This window comes from Vulpes lagopus, chromosome 18 (assembly GCF_018345385.1).
Source record: "Vulpes lagopus strain Blue_001 chromosome 18, ASM1834538v1, whole genome shotgun sequence".
Classification (NCBI taxonomy): Eukaryota; Metazoa; Chordata; class Mammalia; order Carnivora; family Canidae; genus Vulpes; species Vulpes lagopus.
In genome coordinates, this window is record NC_054841.1 from 43,318,409 (window position 1) to 43,327,108 (window position 8,700).

At 41.0% G+C, this 8,700-nt stretch overlaps 1 protein-coding gene across 1 annotated transcript in view; it reads left to right on the forward strand.

Annotated features, from left to right (window-relative positions):
* The window catches only part of DTD1 (D-aminoacyl-tRNA deacylase 1), a 179,067-nt gene extending 176,788 nt beyond the window's left edge, over positions 1 to 2,279 (forward strand). The window contains exon 6 of the mRNA XM_041732343.1: positions 1,705 to 2,279. The gene's annotated coding sequence lies outside the window, so the exon portion shown is untranslated. The remainder of the gene's footprint in view (positions 1 to 1,704) is intronic.
* The last annotated feature ends 6,421 nt before the right edge of the window (positions 2,280 to 8,700 follow it).

An 8,700-nucleotide genomic window follows, 5' to 3' on the forward strand; every position in this document is an offset into this window, starting at 1 on the left:
TAATATATTAAAGCTGGATCCCAAAACTCATCTTAAATTCAAAAACAAAGGTTTTAATCTGCACCAAGAAGATGAAGTTCCCCAAAGGTCAATGTGAGATCCAATTTCAGGATTTTAGTTATTAGTATTGCAGATGAGGAAAGAGACATTAGTACACCCCAGATGCCTAGGTTTGGGTTAACATCTTGATTAAAATATAGGAGCATATGGATTGCTTTTCCTGGCTTAAAAGTGGAAGTAATATGGTCCCCAGGAATGATGTTGTATAATTCCTATCCCCTTGTGGTCTTTGAGATATTTCTTAGGAAGTAGTGCAGGACTGTGACTGGTGGGTTTTAGAGCATGAGGGTAGGCCTTGGGGAAAATTTTAGTCTCTTGTGTGGATCCATATAGAACTGAAGAACATAGCTCCTGTTATAATTAGCCTTTCTGGGATGGGCCCATAGGCCTCCATATCAAGCTGGGTGCAGGAATGGAAGGCTGTTAATTCTGTTGAGGCATCTGCTCATAATGTGACCCTTTCCTAAGAATGTGATCCATGCCGAGTGCATCCAGAAGCATATTCACAGATGTGGTATCACTGTGCAACCCACTATCATCAGAATCTTTTGCTTTTATTGAAGTTCACACAATTAGAATTTAGATCTGAGGAAGTAGAAACTGCTGTGTTAAGTTTGGGGCTTAGTTAAATTCTTGGATGACAATTGCCTGCCTCATAAATCTTGGCAAGACTAGCTGGTTTTTGTGGTAGCCTCAGAATTACAGAAGGAGACTTGAGATACTTGGAGATTTTATACTGAAGAACCTACCATCCTTTGAGCAGTGTTAAAAATGTCTCAAAATCAAGTGTTTAGTTTATTCCCTGTCCCTATGGTTCATTTAGGTTCCCCCCTGCCTCCTTCATGATTAAAAGGATTTGGAAATGAGACTTTTGTATCTTTTTTCAAGGAATTTGTCCCATTTCATCTGTGTTGTCTAATTTGTGGGAATAAAGTTGCTTGTACATATCCTTTTAATGTCTATAAAATGTACCAATGTTAGCTCTTTGATTCCTGATACTCGTAACATATGTCTTCTTTTTTCTTGATAAGTCTGGCAGGAGGTTTATCAAATTTATTGATCTTCCCATTTATTTTTTGTTTCTGTTTGAAATTTCATTAGTTTCTGTTCTAGTCTTTATTTTTTGTCTTCTGCATGCTTTGGGTTTTACTCTTTTATTCTTTTAGTTTCTTAATATAGAAGTTCAGATTATTGACGTGACAGCTTTCTTCTTTTCTAATGTAACCTTTGAATGCTATGAATTTCCCTGTAAGTAGTGCCTTAGGTGCATATCACAGATGGTGATATGTTGTCTTTTCATTTACATTCGCTTTAAAATATTTTCCAATTTCTCTTTGATCCAAAGGCCATTTAGAAGTGAGTTAATTCCCAGATACGTAGTGTCTTTTTGAGCTCTAAGAATAAAGTTCTAATAAATTGGAGATTTTGGTGAGGACGGTGTTTGGGTTTATACATGACAACATGGCAGATTATTCATAGTGAAGTGAAACATTGTCATGCTGCTGTCATTGTGTGAACTAAAAGGGTAGCGTCAGCTGTTTGTTTTTTTAAAATTTTTATGCTTGGTTTTATTTTTTTACATAGGATTTGAAGGCAAATTTTGGGACCTTTTCTGGTAATGTGTCTTATCTTTGTTCTTTTTAGTGCATTATCATTGGGCGGAACTGGATCCTGAAAAATTCATGAAAGATGCTAAGTACCTGCACTGCTTTAAGAATTTGGAACTGAGTCATGAAAAGGAAGACAGAATAAGAAATTGGGAACCTGAGTAGCCCTGCAAAAACAAAAAAGAATAAAACAAAACACCACCACCAAAGGAACATTACCATTTTCTGTTGTTGCTGTGGTCTAATAGAGAAAGCGGGTGTTGGAGGTATGGGGGAGTGCACCTCATGCACATGGCAGCAGGGCATACACCCATGCTTTCCCCATGAAAAGACTCTGCTGGTTCCTATGATTTCTTGGCTCTCTTTTGAAACAGGCTGGCCCAACATCACTTGACACTGAGTCCTCCTTTCACATGTGTCCATGATGGGTCTCAACTGCATCCATGTTCTTCCCAGTACTGGCTAAGCCAGGCCCCGTGTTAAGGTGTAAAGAGAACAAACATCAGTGATAATGTATTGTGTAAGACCTTTGCATCTTGTAAATTTTGTCATTTTTCTAAAAAGAAATAATAAAATCCTAGACCTCAACAAACCACTTTATTATTAAACAGATCCTGCTGTGTTTTTGCTTAGTGATTTTGTTTATAGAAATACAATGTGTCTGACCCCACTCTAACCCTCTTGCAAGAGGCCGTCCCTGAGTGGCCTACACAGATCTCTGATTCTGTGGTGAGAGCCTATCAGTGGTAATTTTTTGCTGATGACATTTTACTTGGACATGAGATGGAGGAAAGGGGAGCATACATGGGAAGGTAATCCAGTTATGGAAAAATGGGCAAATGACTGAGACCGAGTATGGCTGCCATCTCTGATTTATCCACCTTTGGGAGGTGGAGAAAAGTCTCAGCGTGTTGGAACATACAAATGCCCCTTTTCCAAGAGCTGAATGGTTGTCTGTATATCCATCCAGTATCCTCATGGTTGTCTGTATATCAACCAATATCCTCATAATTATGTGAAGAAGGAACCACATTCTGCCAAAGAATTTCTTAGTTAATTTTAATCTGTTAGTGGCACAACTGTAGTGGTAATTTTTAGACATCATATGATGTTAATAGTTACATAAATATTACTACATATTATATACAATTATATAATATATATAATATTTTGATGCTTATACAAGCACAGTTATCTTCTCTTGAAATATTTCTTGCCTAACTGTAGAGGAGACATCTTTATTTGGCACTTTTGTAATGCTGAAACTCTATCTGTGACCTTTATAATAAATTCTGTCTAATCTGACCCAGTTGTCTACTTCAAATGAAAACATAGAAAATGTGAGAAAAAGAAAAAAAAAGCTCAAATGATATCTCGAGTGTTAATTCAGGTACTTGGAACATGGAGTTGGAAAGGGGTTTGTCAGACTGTCATCTCTGAACCAATATAGATGGTTCGAGATAATCCATGATAGCACAAACCTCTGGATTTTAAATCATTCCCTTCCAAATGCAAAATCTCTGGTCAGATTCCCCATCTGTATGGGCAGTGAGGTCCAAGAAGCTCTGCTGTTTAAACTATCTATGTAGGCTTTAATTAAAATTCACTATGAAGTTACTCCAAACTACAGTTTTGTAAACTTGGTTGTAGGGTCATGGACTTGCTGAACACATTTGTCAGACATTTCTCTGCCACAACATTTTATCACCACCAATTAATGCTTACTGAACAGCTGCAGCCTGCCCTTGTGCTAATTGGTCACGAGGATGGCATAGAGAGAAGAGCTAATGTGCTTGAGGTCTGGACAGTGGTAAAATGATAAAGACCTTCTTTGCCCACAACCCAGTTCCTGGATCCCATTTTAAAGGGACATAGACAAATTGGGGCATGAGCAGAGTCATGTGGGCAGTTGGCTGAAGGATCTGAAAACCATGAAGGACTGAAGGAGAGGAGCAAAACTCTGAAAGTTTGAAAGATACAGACAAAGCACTTGGGTCAAGAACAAAAGAGCAATAAATTTAAGTTCCATTAACAGATGCTGGCTTGATACAAGGTAAAGCTTTCCACCATGATTCAGAAGTGGATGGTGATGTTAGGAGCATTTAGCATTTGGGCAGTTCTGAGCTTACTTAGGTGTGTGGCGAATTGTATATCAAAAATTTAAAAATCCTCCCTTGTGGTACGCAGTAAACACGGTAAATGTCAGAATATGGTTCCTTGCTCCTTTTGTAACATAGGATTGAAGGAAGCTTTTTGATCATCCTGAAGGCCATTTTCAACTCCTAGAAACAGAAGCAGCAGCATATAAACCAAAGACTGGCTCAACAGGGTCAGATCTAACCACAGGGCAAAGTTGTGAAATAAAAATGAAAGCTCCAGAAGAAACCTAATGAAATCCACAGCTGCATCCAAAAGATACTGAAGTCTGCCTTCTCCTACCCTTCGCTCTCATTCTGAAGGTCATTTCTAATCCTTACTATGGGACTCACGAATAAACAGATTGGGGTGTAGTTCCACTTGCAGAGAATGAAACTCAGTTTTTATACCCTCCTAACATCTCCAGCTCCTGCTTTCAGTTTATTTTTAATCTTTCTCTTTATTGTCCATTAAAGCAGCATTTGGATGGGAAGGGAGAGGAGAATCATCCCATGTATGGCTTCTTGAGAAGGCTTGGCAGACTGCTGGCCTGTCCTCTAAACAGAGCAATGTCCAATAACACTGGGCAGCGGGGTCTGTTTCATTTGCCTTTAATGGTGTACTTTAGAGGAGACCAAGCTCTTGAGAGATACAGAGCATAGACCAAAGAAAGGCACCTTCTGGGGCTGGATATAGCATTACCTCATAGTTGGTGGTCCACAGGAAGGCATTTTCTCTACCAAGCTGCATCCTAAAGAGATGGGTGCATGCCACCAGATAAAGTGGTATTTCATTGATTTGATTGTAGGGAACAAACAGTTCCACAAATGTACGATTTCTTGATATGTTATCATTTTAGTCACTCTAAAATCAGAGAGGTGATCTTTTCTGTCAAACTGGTCAGATTTCCTGCCCTTTTTCAGCCAGGCAGTGTTAGAATTCTTAGTTTGCAGGTCATTACTGATTTGGATCTTTTAGGAGTAGAGTTAACCTCATTTCAGAAGACATAGAGTAATAACCAAAGATAGAGCCTCCCATTGATCATATTTGGGAATAAGGTGTAAAAATCAGTTTTGAGGTGAGTCTGCCTCTCACCGTTGCTCCTAGTCTTTGTTCTCTTCTGGAGTACAGACCTTCATGCATTAAAGTGGTAGAGATCTGGAGAACAAAACCTTAAATTCCCATTATGAAAGTATCTATTGCTGATGGTATTTTGGATTTGTTAAATTAATTTGATAATAGAGTTCATATTTGTAGAGCCCTTAAAATAACTGCTTATTTTGGAATCTTCCCTGATGGTTGGTGCATGAGAGCCTCCATCATCAAGTAGGAAAGGTATTGGAGTGTCTTTTGAAGGACATCTAGCAGATAGTCACCCTGTAGCTGAGAGTGGGCTCAGCCTAGGCCCCAGTCCAAGGTGGTGCTGTCCCAGAGGGAGCTAAGGTCTGAAGAACAAAGCGGAGTTGGCAGATTGAAAGTGGCGTGCCAGGGAGAAGGCAAACCAGTGCCTCAAAGTGGGCAAAATGGGGATTCGGACATCTGCCACCCAGCTGGTGGGGCTGGACTCAGGGAGATGAGGCCCGTGGAAGGACATGGACAGATGCAAGTGGGGAGTGAGGAGCAGGAACAGGCCCCCCCCCCCCCCCCAGATATCTGGTAAGGTGTGATCATGCATTTAGGTTTCATCACATCTCCCTCCTTCTCCAGGTGGATTTGTTCTAGTTTTGGAGTTTCTCGTGTGACATGGCTGTGAGAGTGACCTGGAGGACTAAGTGCAGCTCTGCTGGTGTGGGGTTACCAAGGCCACTGGACAGTACTGTGGAAGCCTCAACAGGCCAAGGGGTGACCCAGACTTGGGGTTGCATCCTGGCTGTGTGGCAGAGGTGCCACATGGTCTCGGCATGGTGTGTGTGTTTATTCAGCTCTCTGAACTTCTTCCTCCATCTGTACATTGGGGTTGTAAGGGTTAACTTAAACAAGGGCTGTACACAAGGCACTGGGCATGGTGGCTTGCAGTGGCACCTGCTCGGCACACAAGGCATGTCGCTGTGATGATGCAGCTCAGTGTGACTGAAGCTGCTTTTTTTCAGAACTGCATTACAGTTCTGGCCTGGTGCTCACCTGGGCAACTAAAATCCCAGGTTTACTTCCCATATCCACTCTCTGGTCTGCAAACCCAAATGAAGAACTGAATTCTGTTTCTGTTGGGCTAGGTGATATCTCCTTGTGGCTTTGATTTGTATTTCCCTGATGACTAGTGATGTTGAACTCCCTCCCTCCCTCCATTCCTTCCTTCCTTCCAAGGAATGATTTATTTATTTTAGAGAGAGAATGTGGGGCGGGGGGAGAGGGGGAGAGAGAATCTCTACCAGACTCTCTGCTGAGTGTAGAGACCAATGAGGGGCTTGATCCCACAACCCTGAGATCATGATCTGAGCCCGAGATCAAGAGTCAGTTGCCCAACCAACTGAGCCACCCAGGAGCCCCTATATTTATCAGGGATATTGGCCTGTAATTTTCTTTCCTTGTAGTGGCTTTGGTATCAGGGTAATACTAGCCTCATAGTATGAGTTTGGAAGTGCTCCCTCCTCTTCATTTTTTGGAAGAGTATGAGGAGGACTGTTACGAATTCTTTTTTAAAAATGTTTGGTAGATCCCATCAAGTGTCCCCCTCAGTGGATCTACCAAACATTTTTTAAAAAGAATTCATAACAGTCCTCTGGGGCACTTGATGGGATGAGCACTGGGTGTTATGCTATATGTGGGCAAATTGAACTCCAATAAAAAAAATTAAAATAAGTCAATTGGAGAAGGACAAACATTATATGGTCTCATTCATTTGGGGAATATAAAAAATAGTGAAAGGGAAAAGAGGGGAAAGGACAGAAAATGAGTGGGAAATATCAGAAAGGGAGACAAAACATGAGGGACTCCTAACTCTGGGAAACGAACTGGGGGTGGTGGAAGGGGAGGTGGGCGGGGGGTGGGGGTGACTGGGTGACGGGCACTGAGGTGGGCACTTGATGGGATGAGCACTGGGTGTTATTCTATATGTTGGCAAATTGAACACCAATAAAAAATAAATTTATAATAAGTAAGTAAGTAAGTAAGTAAGTAAGTAAGTAAGTAAATAAATAAATAAATAAATAGAAACCCAGAAGAGGTGATGAATGTAAAAGTAGTTTATAACCTCTAATATATATTCATGTAAGGAACAATTATGTCATTACTAATAAAAACATTAAATGCTCTAAAATACCAAAAAAAAAAAAAAAAGTTTGGGAGAATTCACCAATAAAACCAATAGATTCCCCTTTCCTTTTGGGGAAAGGCCTCCTTTTTGAATACTGATTCAATCTCCTCACTAGTAATTGGTCTATTCAGCTTTTCTATTTCCTCATGATTCAATCTTGGTAGAAAACAAACTAAGCCCAAAGTGAGCAGAAAAAAGGAAATAACAAAGATCAGAACAAATAAATGAAATAAAGACCAGAAAAGAAAAGATCAATGAAACTAAGAGCTGATTTTTTGAATCAGATAAACAATATTGACAAATCTTTGGTTAAACTTAAAAGAAAGAGGACTCAAATAAAATCAGAAGTGAGACAGGAAACCTTGCAACTGCTACCACAGAAATAGAAAGGATTATAAGAGACAACTATGAAAAATTGTATCCCAACAAGTTGGATAACCAGATCGGGTGCTGAGAGCCTCCCATCTGAGTTTGTGATTTTCCCCTGATCCCACTGAGTTGGCCAGCCTTCTGTGCATGATCACTGGTTGTCTGCAGAGGCTTGCACGTGTTACTCTTGCTAACACACAGTGGGAGCTGATCATAGAAGAGGGGTTATGTGAATTAAGTATGCAGAGCATTGGGGTGTCCCCAGGCCAGGCCAGGTGGGAGATTTGCAGGTGAGGCATATCTTTTGTGGCCCATGGATGAAGCAGTTAGGAGGATCCATATCCCTTTGATGTTTGTGCAGATTTGACCCCTGTGCTGAAACAATTCTGTGCTATAACCAGAGAATTCATCACCACTGTGTAGATGAGGTCACCAAGAGGAGACGGACTTGCTTGAAAGCAAAGAAATAGTGACAGGGCCATGGCTTAACCCTAAGGCTCCTGACTCTTGGGCCCTGTTAGTTTGTTCATTCTTTCATTTATTCACTTAGCAGTCTCTGTTAACTACTGTGCCCATTGCTGGGCATGCACAGACAAATGTAACTGAACCGTGACTCCAGGAGGCCCATGTTGTTGAGAAGACAGACAGAAGGAGAGCAGAGCACAGTGGTGAGTGCTTCAGTACAGGGAGAAACGAGGGCCTTACTGGATGGCTAAGCAGGCACTCTGGAGCATCCAGGGAAATGACATTGGAGAGGCATGCTGCATCTCCATGGGCATCCTGCTAACCTCAATTTTTGGGTTTTTTGGCACACATTGATGCAAGTGTTGCTCAACAGGAAAACAGAAATTCCACATGGATAACTGGTAGCAAAGAATGTTCTCTTCATATTTCTCACTACTTTCTGAAGAAGAGGTGCTTCCAAATAAGGACAGGAAAAGAAGATGCCCTCCTTGTCCAGTGGGGGTGTCCCAGAGAGAGCCAAACCAAGCTGTGCTTTGCTTGAGAGCAAGGCCTGAGGCATAATTGTGATTCTCCAATCCCAGCAATCATTTACCTCTGAATAGTGAGGCTGGTCCCCTTGACACACAGTATTCTAGATGCCCCTCTTTCTCCAAGATGGCAGTAACCCATTTTAGTAAACTCACCCCTCTGAAAAGCAGTCTATATTAACAAAAAATAAACTATATTTTGGCATTTTTGGGCCAGTGATACAAAGACACTAGAAATATGGAGAAAAAAATCCTTGGATTTCCAGGAATGTAGAATTACAGC